At 42.6% G+C, this 12,956-nt stretch overlaps 1 protein-coding gene and 1 long non-coding RNA gene across 9 annotated transcripts in view; one reads left to right on the top strand and one right to left on the bottom strand.

Annotated features, from left to right (window-relative positions):
- CNOT1 (CCR4-NOT transcription complex subunit 1) overlaps positions 1-12,085 on the bottom strand; it is a 102,769-nt gene extending 90,684 nt beyond the window's left edge. For 4 of the 6 annotated variants that reach the window (XM_061174219.1, XM_061174222.1, XM_061174224.1 and 1 more), the window contains exon 1: positions 11,951-12,084. The gene's annotated coding sequence lies outside the window, so the exon portion shown is untranslated. Of the gene's footprint in view, positions 1-11,950 lie in introns of all 6 variants that reach the window. The other 2 variants (XM_061174221.1, XM_061174220.1) reach the window with 1 other exon arrangement.
- Positions 12,086-12,805: 720 nt separating this feature from the next.
- Positions 12,806-12,956, top strand: part of LOC133078504 (uncharacterized) — a 56,409-nt gene continuing 56,258 nt past the window's right edge. For all 3 annotated transcript variants that reach the window (XR_009697886.1, XR_009697885.1, XR_009697887.1), the window contains exon 1: positions 12,806-12,923. This is a non-coding gene — a long non-coding RNA (uncharacterized LOC133078504). The remainder of the gene's footprint in view (positions 12,924-12,956) is intronic.

The following is a 12,956-nucleotide window of genomic DNA, read 5'->3' as shown; positions in this document are numbered from 1 at the left end:
TCCAGGAAATGATCAACTCTTTTTTTTAAGATTTACTTTATTATTTATTTTATTTTATTTATTTTTGGCTGCATAGGGTCTTAGTTGCGGCACGCGGGATCTTCCGTTGAGGCATGCAAGACCTTTTGTTGCGGCGCGCGGGCTTCTCTCTCGTTGTGGCGTGTGGGTTTTCTCTCTAGTTGCGGCGGGCAGGATCCAAGGTGCATGGGCTCTGCAGTTGTGGCGTGCAGGTTCCATAGCATGTGGTCCCTGTAGTTTGCAGCACACAGGCTCCCTAGTTGAGGTGCGCGAGCTCAGTGGCCCCGCGGCATGTGGGATCTTAGTTCCCTGACCAGGGATCCAACCCACGTCCCCTGCTTTGCAAGGTGCGTTCTTTACTACTGGACCACCAGGGAAGTCCCAGACCAACTGTTTAAAACGTATCAACTGAGAACTGCCTAGGTATCCATCAAAAGGGCACTGGTTAAGTAAATCATAAAATGGAATATCATTTAACACTAAAAAAAGGAGCTAGAAAGGTTGGAAATATCTACTAGGGTTTTTAAAAGCAAGTGACATGTGTATGTATGTCCTTATATGCAGAGTATCTAGAAGGATACAAACGGTAACCATAAATGAAAAGTTAGATGCAAGAAGCTGAAAAGGGAATTGAACTTTTTTTCCCCACTGATAGAAAAGTAATTTTCGGGCTTCCCTGGTGGCGCAGTGGTTAAGAATCTGCCTGCCAATGCAGGGAACATGGGTTCGAGCCCTGGTCCGGGAAGATCCCACATGCCGCAGAGCAACTAAGCTCGTGTGCCACTACTACTGAGCCTGCGCTCTAGAGCCTGCAAGCCACAACTACTGAGCCCACTCACAACTACTGAAGCCCGTGCACCTAAAGCCCGTGCTCCACAACAAGAGAAGCCACCGCAATGAGAAGCCCACACACCGCAACGAAGAGTAGCCCCCACTCGCCGCAACTAGAGAAAGCCCGCGTGCAGCAACCAAGACCCAACGCAGCCAAAAAAAAACAAAGAAAACTTAGGTCAATAAAGTTTTGGTTTTTTTTTTTTTTTTTTTTTTGCATATTCTAAGGTTCTCTATACAAAATCCCAATCTATAGAAGTCTGAACCTCAGTCACTGTGCAGAAGAGTTAATTTAACATAGAAGGCCTGAGGCTGCTATCCTTAGGAAGGCTTGCCAGGTTGGCTCTTGGCCGGTGTCAGAATTTGGATTTTGAGAGAACGAATTCCCACTCCCAGAACTAATAAGAGTGGCTCACTGTGCCTAAACTGTACCCAAAAATGTGGTTTATGTTGAACACCTGCTTTCCCTCTGGGAACCTGGAATTTTGCTATGTGGTAGGCAGAAGGTGCCTACATGACCAACCTAGGCACTGAGTTTCTAATGAGCTTCCCTGCTGGGAGACATTTCATACACATATGCTGTCACAATTGCTGGAGGAATTAAATAGGTCCTGTGTGACTCCACTGGGAGAAGCACTAGGAGAGGCTCATGCGTAGGAGAATGAGCCTAGTTTTCTTTGGACTCCACCCCATATGCATTTTCCCTTTCCTGATTTTGCTTTGTATCCTTTTGCTGTAATAAATCATAGCCCTGAGTACAACCATATGCCGAGTCCTTCTGGTGAATTACTGAACCTGAACCTGGGGATGGCAGTCCTGGGGGACCCCCCCCCCAACATACTCATCCTGTTACTAGCCAAGAGGAAAAGCCTTCTGAAGGTAACTGGGACTCATTTTGTGGGTTTCTTCTCTAGTATGTGCAGAATCCATTTCAGAATTTTGCATTTTATCATAAAGACAATCCTGGAAGCTATTTGGAATAGGGAAGTGGCAGAGTCTGATTAGATAATCAACAAATCTGTTTCCTCTTCCTGGATAAACAGCTAGACTATATTTCTCAGCCTCTTGCACAGGTGTGGCTAACAAACTAAGTTATACCCAATGAAATGTAGGCCAAATATGATACCAGCCACTGGTCCATAAAGCCTCCTACTCACGACCCTCTGGTTCTTTCACCAAGCACCACGACCCTGTGGTTCTTTCACCAAGCACCAGCTATGTATAGAACTCCTAACACCTAGAGGAGGGTGGCACCAAAAGATGGAAGGAGGCTGGGTTCTTGAATTACTGCATAGAAGGTAACCTAAATGAACACTCTCAATGAAAGTTATCTAAGGAAAGTTATCTGAGTATAAACGTCTACTTTGCTAAGCCACTGATACCTTGGGGTTGTTTGTTACAACCCTAGCCTGCTTTTGCCTACCAAAAGAGGACATGATTGGGTGAAAACTTTTAGAAGTTACTCTCGACAATGTGAAACACTGAGAAAGGAAAGAGTAGGTCACAGAGAAATTAAGACTATCAGTGGGAAAAAGAAGTGAATGCACTCAAGAGGGAACTGCAAGAATTCTAAAACTGTGAAGAATAAGGAAAGAAGTGAAGAAAGAGGAGGAATCAAACACTCACCTTTCCAGACTAAGCACCTGGGTTCCACTCACTCCTGACATGAAATAACGGAGGAAGACAAAGTGGGAAGGGCAAGAAAGATAATGAGGCATGTCTGGAATAAAGCATACAGATGAAATCCACTGGGCAGTTAGATTTACAGTCTGAAGCATGGAAAGTATGGGCTGCTAATAACACATCTCAGTGTCATCAACATATAGATGATCGCATGGGAGAACTACAGAAATGAGAATAAGAGAGGGCCTATAGAGTAGCGGTTCCCCAACCTTTTTTGGCACCAGGGACCAGTTCTGTGGAAGACAATTTTTCTACTGGGGGGGCGGGGGGGATGGTTCGGGCAGTAATTCTGAGCAATGGTTCAGGTGGTAATGCGAGCTATGATGGGGAGAAGCAAATGAAGCTTCGCTAGCTTGCCCGCGGCTCACCTCCTGCTTTGTGGTGGGGAGGGGTTGGGGACCCCTGCTATAGAGAGTCCTAAGGAAGCTTAGCACTTAACGGAAGGTAAAAAAAGAAAACAAAAAACAGAGGAACTCAAAAACTAAAAACAGGGACTTCCCTGGTGTGCAGTGGTTAAGACTCGGAGCTCCCAATGCAGGGGGACCCGGTTCGACCCCTGGTCAGGGAACTAGATCCCACACGCATGCCGCAACTAAGGAGCCCATGTGCTTGCCTGCATGCCACAACTAAGGAGCCCAGGAGCTGCAACTAAGACCTGGCGCAACCAAATAAATAAATATTAAAAAAAAACAAAACAAAACCCTAAATACAGAACTACCATATGAGCCAGCAATTCCACTCCCAGGTATATGTCAGAAAAAAATTAAAACCCTAGTTCGAAAAGATACATGCACCTCAATGCACATAGCAGCATTATTTATAACAGCCAAGATATGGAAGCAACGTAAGTGTCCATCAACAGAGGAACAGATAAAGTAGATGTGTCCATTTATATACACACATATATAAAATGGACTATTACTCAGCCATAAAAAAAATGAGGGACTTCCCTGGTGGTCCAGTGGTTAAGACTCCGTGCTCCCACTGCTGGGGGCGTGGGTTCAATCCCTGGTCGGGGAGCTAAGATCCCACATGCCATGTGGCTCAGCCAAAAAAAAAAAAAAAAAAAAAAGAAATTCTGCCATTTGCAACAATGTGGATGGACCTACAGGGTATTAAGCTTAGTGGAATCAAAGACAAATACTGTATGCTATCTTATATGTGAAATCTTAAAAAAAACACAAATGAATATAACAAAACAGAAACAGATTCGAAGATAGAACAAACTAGTGGTTAAAGGGTGGAGACGGATGGGAGGAGGGGCAAGATAGGGGCAAGGGATTAAGAGGTACAAGCTACTATGTATAAAATAAATAAGCTCTAAGGATATATTGTACAGCACAGGGAATATAGCCAATATTTTATAGTAATTTTAAATAGAGTATAACCTATAAAAACATTGAATCACTACGTTGTACACCTGAAACTCATATAACATTGTAAATCAACTCTACTTCAATAAGAAAAAAACAAAGGAAGTCAAAAAGGGAAATAAGGAGTGGACAGAGAGATGGAAGAAACAGTGATTAATATCAGAAACCAAGGAAAGTCCTCTTCTTAACAGTAATAAGTAAAACCTAGAAACAGATAGCATCCCTAAGAGAGCTCCAAGGAAGAATCTTTGTCCACTGTGGTAGGCAGCGTCTAAAATAACCCCAATGATCCCTGCCTAATATTTACACCTTTAAGTAATCTGCTCCCCTTAAGTGTGGGCTGGACCTTAAACGTGGCTTCAAAATAAGAGAACAGAAAGTCATTTCCAAGATTAAGTTACAAGGAGACTAACTTCTGTCTGTTTTACCTCTCTCCGAGCCTGTGCTCTGACAGAAAGAAGCAAGCAGTCATGTTGTGAGTAACCCTGTGGAGAGGGCAATGTGGCATGGAACTGATACGTCCCAAACAATAGCCAGCAAGGATCTGAGACCTGCCAACTGCTACATGAGTAAGCTTGTACCCTTCAGACCCTTCTCACTACCCTTCAGACATGAGATGAGTATGGCCTGTGAATACTTGCACTGCAACTTTGTGAGAGACAGTGAGTCAGAAGCATCTAGCCAGGTTGTGCCTGTGAAATAATAAAAAGCAAAGAAGCTTTAAACAGCTAAATTTGGGGGTAATTTGTTGTGCAGCAACTGATAACTAATACATCCATAATAGTCTATGAAAACCATGGGGGGAGAGATCTTATGACATACATTTGGCGGTATTAAAAAAAAAAAAAAGAAACTATTATAAATTATCAGAATTACCAACTAGGAGATCCCTAATACCTTCAAGAGAGGGACGTTAGTGGTCACCAGAAGGCAAGCAAAGACTCCCACATAAAGAGGACAAAACCATCAGGTAATAAGACCAGGGCCTAGCTCAAGCCCCAGCCCCTCTGAAACCTTCCAAACACATCAGATTGTCTACAGGTTGATGTGCTGATCTACCTTCCCTTCCCTTCCCTTCAGTATGCATGACACATACTGTTAAAATTTAATCACACTGTTCTCTATTGTTTCATGTGTATTATCCTTTTCATCAGTGCCTGGGGACATAACCTTGGGTTTATTCCCTATCTCTTCTTTGCCACCACTCTCAACCAAACAACCAGCTTTGAGGGCATCAAAAATTTTCCATAACCCTGCTAAGTCCAATACCATATTCAATTTCTAGGTCCCTAAAATACAATTTGACTAGACTTAACAGAAACCAAAATGTAGTCAAAGTTTGGTAAATTTCTTCTACCTTCATCACCCATCAAAGGTGGAGATAATTGTCCATAATCTCATTTCAGGTTGGTTTGTCTTTAATTGTGATAGCATCACTATTTTACGTATCACTTACAAACTTTATTTGGCAGTATTTTTTCTGACATGATACATCCCTATTTCAGAGGTGTTAAAATGTTAAAAATTTGTTTTAGAATCAGTGAAATATGGTATTCCTTTTCCATATGTAGTGTTTTCACATATGCTATTGTAAAATTAAAATAATTTTAAGTAAACTTGTGACTTACCCCAACAATAGTTGGATAAAAGTTAAGTAAAATAACCCTGACAACAAATATGAACCCCAAAAGGGTATTTACTGGTATTTATAAACTAGAGGGCAATATCATCTCCAAAAGCATTTTGAAAGTGGGAGTGGGAGAGCCATTGGCATTCAATAAGAATTAGAGATGCAATAAACATCTTGCAAGGAAGGAGGACAGCACCACCAGTAAACTATTCTGCCCAAACATCAATAGTGTCCTTGTTGAGAAAATAGCTTTTGCATTCACTTTCTGCAGGGTGGGCCCTACATGCGAACACCTCAAGTTTGGCTTTCCACAAAGTTAACACAAAGCCAAGCACAACTTAAATCCACCAAATGGTAGGAAATAGTATACGGCTAATGTGAAGTGGCTACCAAAACTTAGAGAAACAGTTTACACACTACTATTATGTATATTAACCTAGTCAAATACTTGTTGAGTACTTACTATGTGTCAGGTATTTGAGATACATCAGTGAACAGCCATGCATACATCCCTGCATTCCCACTGGGGGAAAGAAACAGTAATCATAAAAAATTATCAAGCATTTCAAGAGACACTAAGTACTATGGAAAAATAGCAAGGGTAAAGGTGAACCACACTGGGGGTGAGGAGGGCGGGAGGAGATTGCAAAGTAGGGTGGTCAGAGTAAGCCTTATGGAGATAAGTAGTATTTGAGATTTTAAGGAGCTGAGGGGTTTAGCCATGCACATACCTGAGAGAAGAATGTTCCAGACAGAGGGACTGTCAGTTAATGCAAAGGCTTCCTCAGAGAGTACATGGCATATGTGAGAAAAAGCATGGAGGCCAAGTGTAGCTGAAGTAAACTTAGTGAGGGGGAGAGTGAAGAGAGTAAGTTGGGGAGAAGGGGGAACATATGAAGAGGTATAGGGCAGGGCTAAATCCTGTAGGTGATAAAAGGACTTTCTTTGGCTTTTACTAAAGACAAATGGAGAACCAATGGGTGGTTTTGAACAGAAGACACAATATAATTTTTAAAAATATAAGAATCACTCCAGATGATGAACTGAGAATAAACTACAGGGGAGCAAGGGTAGAAAGCAAGGTAGATAACAGCACATTAAGAGAGAATTAGTGACTAAAACCCAAACACAGAAGAACCCTACAAAGCTATACACAAATATCCCAAAACTAGGTTACTATATTAAAGTAAGTTACCATACCAACGTTTTGCGGTTGCCAGAGTCCTTTGAAGGCTTACTGATTGAAGAAGACACAAATCAAAATGAAATACTTTCAAGTAATTTTTACATTTTACCTTTGGACAGACAACCTCAACTTCTGTAATCTTTGGTATAATTATCTGTTTGAAAAGGGAACAGGAATATTCCTAAAATATCCATGCCATAACAGTGGATATATATACATGGTACACTTACCTCTTCATTACCTAAACAACAAAAAGCACTAATATAAGTAATCCAAATCAAGGACATCCCCAAATTATGTATTACTGGGCTTAGAAAGGTCTAGTGTAAAACTTTTTTTTAGAACCCAGCTGGCAAGGGATAAGGAAATATTCAAGGACATCATGGTCGACAGGTAATAAATCGGTTTGAAATGAAAGCTTTGCCAAGGATAAAAACAAATGGATCAAGAGTTGACTGGGACTTCCCTGGTGGTCCAGTGGTTAAGACTCTGCGCTTCCAATGCAGAGGGCACGGGTTCGATCCCTGGGGTCAGGGAACTAAGATCCCACATGCTGCGCGGTGTGGCCAAAAAAAAGGGCAACAGAACCTTAATACTAACTTTTAAAGCACATTTAATAGCCTTGTGTGGATAGCTTCACAATTTTATTTCACCTTATTTTACTTATTTACTTATTTTTTGGCCACTCAGCATGTGGGATCTTAGTTCCCCAACCAGGGATCAAACCCGCAACCCCTGAAGTGGAAGTGCAGAGTCTTAACCACTGGATCGCCAGGGAAGTCACTTCACAATTTTAGAAGAATTACTACAATCTGTACATCAGCATAGTTTAAACAATTGTTAGTATTAGCAAATAACCATTCATTTTTAAAAACTGAAAAAGTGAAAAGAGCCCAAAAAGCATGCTTACTCCAAAATCAGAAAAGGACCAAGTTCTTGATCTGAAATCAACTGAATATTCAGAAGCATCTTCCCAGTAGCATGTGTAAAATTATAAAGCTATGCACTATGTATTTAAGATGACTAAAAAATAATAAGAGAGTACCCTTCTTAGAGCTACTTTATCTTAAAACTATAACTACACCAGAAGAAAACTTACTCAAATTATCTGTCACAATTCAATTTACAGTGCTGAAGAACATTTTAAAACTTAAGTCGCTCCATCCTTTGAAGGCCTCAATGGAAATGCAAGTTTATTACACTGAGGTTAAGTAACGACCATTCCCAATAATTGCAAAAGACTATCTTTTTGTCAGACTAGAGTTTTATATTTTCACACTGAAGAGATGAAAAACTCAAATCTTGTGTCTTGTCCTCCAAAAATAAGTGGTTGATCATAGATTATTCTCACCTTTTTGATGAATGATCAGAGTCATAGAACTTTTCCTTGTACTGAACTTTAGCAGTACGGAAAGACAGAATCACCATTAGGCTGGAGTAGGAAAACCTGGTCTAACATTAAACTAAGGAAGTCACCTCACCTTCCTGGGCTTCAATTTCCTACAGATGATACCATAATTCTGTATGACTAGATTTCAAAGTTTAACCTTCTAAAAGATGTCAACAGAATTATAAGTACATAGCTCAAAGAAAAACAGTCTGTGTCCTCAAAAGAAAACCAGGGTGTACTGTTTTCCAAAAACGCCATGTTCTATAAATCTACTCAAGTGTAACAAATGAAGTATTATTCAATTACAATTCAGGGCAACTGTATGTATATGTTTGGAGGATGGGAGACTTCTTACCTACTATAAAATGAGACAACTTATAAGGCAATACATGGTAAAGGTAAGTGAAACTAGCCAAGAGGAATGTAAGAAATCAATTTTGCTTAGGGAAGTCAGCGAAAAGATTATAGACAGTACATCTGAGTATGAACTAGAATGATGGATAATGTTTTGGTAGATACAGACGATGACATTCCAGATAAAGGAGCAAAAATGTATTTGGGAACCACTGTGCAACAGTCTTTTAACTAAAGCCTAAGTTGTAATATGCTGCTATAAGTATGGAGGGATCAATACTTACACAATAAGCTCCAGGCCAAGGTACTTGAAAAACTTTGGCGTATAGGATGCCTAGTTTCAAACCAATGATTTAGTAGACAATTTGGCATTAACGTAAAGAATTAACTGTATTCCCAGAATCATTTACAATTAGAATGTATTCACATATTACTTATGTAATAAAGAAATCCAATAAACAAATGATGGGGAAAAGATACTGGAGATTAGTTAGAAAGCTATTGCAGAAACGACAGGGTCTGAAACAAAGGAGTAACTATTCTTATAATGAGTCTACCAAAAAATTTAAAAGTAACATTGCATTTCAAAACTAAGAGCTCTAAATCCAAGGTGACAAACTTTCAAACTAATTATCTGAAAGGGAAAATGCTGAGCTCTTAATATGAAGTTTAAGAGCAATAAAAGTGTCTTTCACAATATGCTTTCATTCCATGTTACATTTCATATAATTAGTCCAAAAAACAAAAACACCCAAAAAGCACAACAATAAAACCAACACCTCTCCTGCAGACAGTTTAACATCTCATTCAACATTTTAATTTAGCCTAGAGGTGTATCCTGAGCCTTCCAGCATTAAAGACAGAAATGCATTTCTTTCCCCCAGAAATGCATTTCTTAAACCTATGCTCCACACTCCCAAAGGCTGCATTTCCTTCCAATCTCAACACAGGATTTCAGATTAAGTCTACACCTCTAATTAGTGACTTCTCAAACAACGCTTTCCAACGAATAATTTGCTTTATTTGCTTTGCTACATTCTTGCAATGTATGAATGAAAAGTACGTTAAAATTAACTACTGTGTACATATAGGGTGCAAAAGGTTTTGAGCCCATTTTAGTTTTGAAACATGCTTCTCAAAAATTGTGAGCAAACAGAAAAGGAACTGCTGGATCTTTCTTTATATAAGGTCTTAAAATAAGACTCAGTAGGATGCCATTTTGAAACTTCCCAGCAGGAAGTTCAGTTTGATCAGAGGGCTGGTTAAGAAATCCTTCAACTCATAATATGAACTAACTTGAAAGTTAGCTTTGTTCTTTTACAAAAGAATATACCAAGTTCATAGTAGGTACTATTTTTGTTAATTCAAGAATCATAAACTTTTCATGAAAAATAAGTGTCTTGAAATATCTGAGCATTCAATTAAAATTATTGTGATAAATTCTCTTCCAAGGTATTGAGTACCAAAGATCTGTTACGTGGTAGAATGAAATAAAGACTCAAGTTCATAAATTTAAATTGGCTAAAAAGAAAGCTTTTCATAACTAGATCATAATCTAACCAAAAACATACTTGGAAAAAGCAAGGATAATTTGAGATTAGTCCTTAAACATGTTGTCAAGAAATAGGAAGCATTTCTTCTTCTGTCCTCACAATTGTTTTTGCTTTTTTTTTTTAATGACTTAACCCAAAGTTAGGAGGACATCACAGTACTTAGCCTGACAAGATCCATATTAAAGAGACTGGGATTTAAAACCCCAGCAGAAATTTAAGAGACCATAAAGAAAGAAGCTAAGCCAGAGATCCATTCGAGTGAGTTAGGAACCAAAAGCATTTCAGTTCTGTTCCACCATAATGCCACAAAAGGCTGCCTTAAAACTTCTAAGATTACGATCTTAGGCAAAAAAGGGTAATACTTTGTTATTGATGGTCAAATCTTGGTGCCTTGATTCTAGACTTAAGTTTCCACGGAAGGACTTGGGCCCCCACTTGTTGAAAAGGGACCAACTCTCTAAACAAGTTTTATCATCATGGGACCTTTTCAGTCAAAGCACAACTAGATGTCTAAAACTTCATGTATCATCAGCTCATTTTCTCCTCAGACAAGATAACAATCTGCAGTGTCCTACAACAGGATTATTTAAACTGATACCATATATTTTATTAATAGCTAAAATACTACACTGCCAATCTTTGGATGGGTAGGAATGTCAACCTGAGCACATTAAACCCAAATACTTCTACACAAACAAGTTTGTTCTTAATCTGTTTGACCTATTTCCTGATTTTGTACGTGTCCAACCATTTTTTCATCCGTGTATCCCTACTCCTATCAAACGGACTGTCATGAGGCAAATGTTCAGAATTTTTTTCGCAAAAGGTAATCAACTACACTCACTCAATTATTAACTGGTCAAATAAACTCCCCAAGGCAATCGAATTTTAGAGAAATAAAGAGGAAGACTAAGTGCTATCACTCACTTTCAGGAAAAAAATACTTTTTATTAGAGTCCTAAAAACTGTAACGTTTGAATGACTTCAAGGAGCAAGGTTTCTGCTCGAAGTTTACTTTAAACACAACACTTCCAAACCCACAGATATTAAGCATTAAAGCTTCATCCTAGTGAGGGTACTCCTCTGTGGGAGCCCGGTGGGGTGAAATCTGCAGAGGGGGTGGTACTGAAAAAGAACACCTGTGCGTTTGGCCTTACGGAACCCTCTAGTAAGACCTGTAGTAAGTCTCTCTCTCACCAGCGCTGAGGCCTACAAGTGCTCGGCTAGGAAGCGGGCACTTCCCACGGATTAGCGGAACCGCCACTACAGCACACACACGGGGCCCGGTGGGTGGGGGCCGACTTTGGAGACGGAGTGAGCGCCCGGGCGCGCGAGTGGAACAAAACCTGTGGCAAGAAGTAATGAGGAAGTGCTCTCTCCCGCCCGCCCCTCCCACCGGCGGACACCCGAAACACCCGGGGTTTGACAACGTGCTGGGGGCGGGGGAGGGGACTGGCAGTTCCAGGTCCGCCCAGAGGAACTGGGAGCCTGTACTCCAAACACGGGCCCCTCGCCCCCGGAGCTAGACCTCCAGGGCCGATGCCCGCTGCACCCATCCGGCAGTTGAGGAGCTCGTGGGGTCTGAGAAGGGTGCAGTCCGCGCGAACCGAGGCCCAGCTGCCCCCACCGCCGCTCTCAGAGTCTCCAGGCCCGGGCCGGGGGCCATCCCGGGTCTCATCCCGCGCTCTGCCCTCCGCTTTGTGGAGCCTACGCCTCGGCCTCTTCAGAGCCCGAAGACTCTACAGCCGAAGGGAGAGAGTCCTCCCTCTCTCGCCTCTCCACTTCCCCGTCCCGACTGCCCCTCACACAGCGGAGCGCCGGGAAACGCTCCCAGTGGCCCCAGGACCACCCCCGTTCCTTCCCGCACCGGCACCCGCTTTCCGTAGCTCACACCGCCCGCCGGCCCCAGCACCCGACCCCAGCCCACCTCACCTCAGGCGGCTCCGGCGGCGCTGGACACAGGAAATTCCTGGGTCCCCGACTCCGGCTCTCCTCGACCCCTCTTCGGTTAACTCCGCTTGTTTCTCTACAAAATGGCGCCGGAGGTCGCGCGCTCACGTCGCGGCCTTTCCCCTCCCCGTTCCCATTTCATCATTCGCTGCCCGCCCGGGGAGGGAGGGCCCCAGCACCAGCCAATGATCGTACCCCGCCCGTGGCTCCTGCCCAGTCACCGACGGGTGCCCGCGGATTTAAACCAATCACACACTATCACTTGCAGAAGTCAAGGAAGAAACCAGGCTCCTGCTAGCAACTACCAATCCAGACTCCTACTTCGCGGGCTTTGGCCAATTGCCGCTCACCAGTCCCCAGGGACGGGAGTAGGCGCCCTTGCGCCTGCGCTCGAGGCGAGGGCCAATGGGGAGACGCAGATAACTTCGATTTGGGGTTTTACGGACTTCCCACCTGCCCTCGAGGTCGTCGACCAATGGGGGTCTGGCATTGCCTCTGAGAAACAATAAATAAAGGAGAGGGCCCTTAAATCCTCGCCACCTTGCGCGGGCACTACTCTGAGAGAGAGGGAAAAACAGCCTTCCAATACTCTCCTTCCTCTTTCGAAGTGTCCAGTCTGGTAGACCACCGGGCTTCCCAATCTTAAACATTTCCCCACCCCGCCCCACCCCCGCCCGCCTTGTCTATTTGGCGGGGAACGCCAGCTACGAGAAAGCAAGCCAGCCTGTAACTAGAGTGGTGGCGCTTTGCATCCTGGGATATGTAGTTCCCCCTCCCCGTTCCTGTCGCAAAAGTAGTGCGAGTTCTTCCGTCACTGACTGCGCCCTAGGAGGAGTAATGCGTGCTGGAGAACGTAGTCTCCCAGGTTCCCGTTTGGTGCTAGCCTGCCTCACTTTCGTCAAGAGAACTTTCCCATCTAGTTCTGCCTGTTGAAGAAGGGACTCCTTACAGAGAGGTAGGAAGCTCAGTCTCTTTTTGGCTTAGTCCC

Source organism: Eubalaena glacialis, chromosome 18 (assembly GCF_028564815.1).
Source record: "Eubalaena glacialis isolate mEubGla1 chromosome 18, mEubGla1.1.hap2.+ XY, whole genome shotgun sequence".
NCBI classification, from domain to species: Eukaryota; Metazoa; Chordata; class Mammalia; order Artiodactyla; family Balaenidae; genus Eubalaena; species Eubalaena glacialis.
Note: the sequence above shows the minus strand (reverse complement) of the source record. Positions and strands in the feature narration are given on the sequence as shown.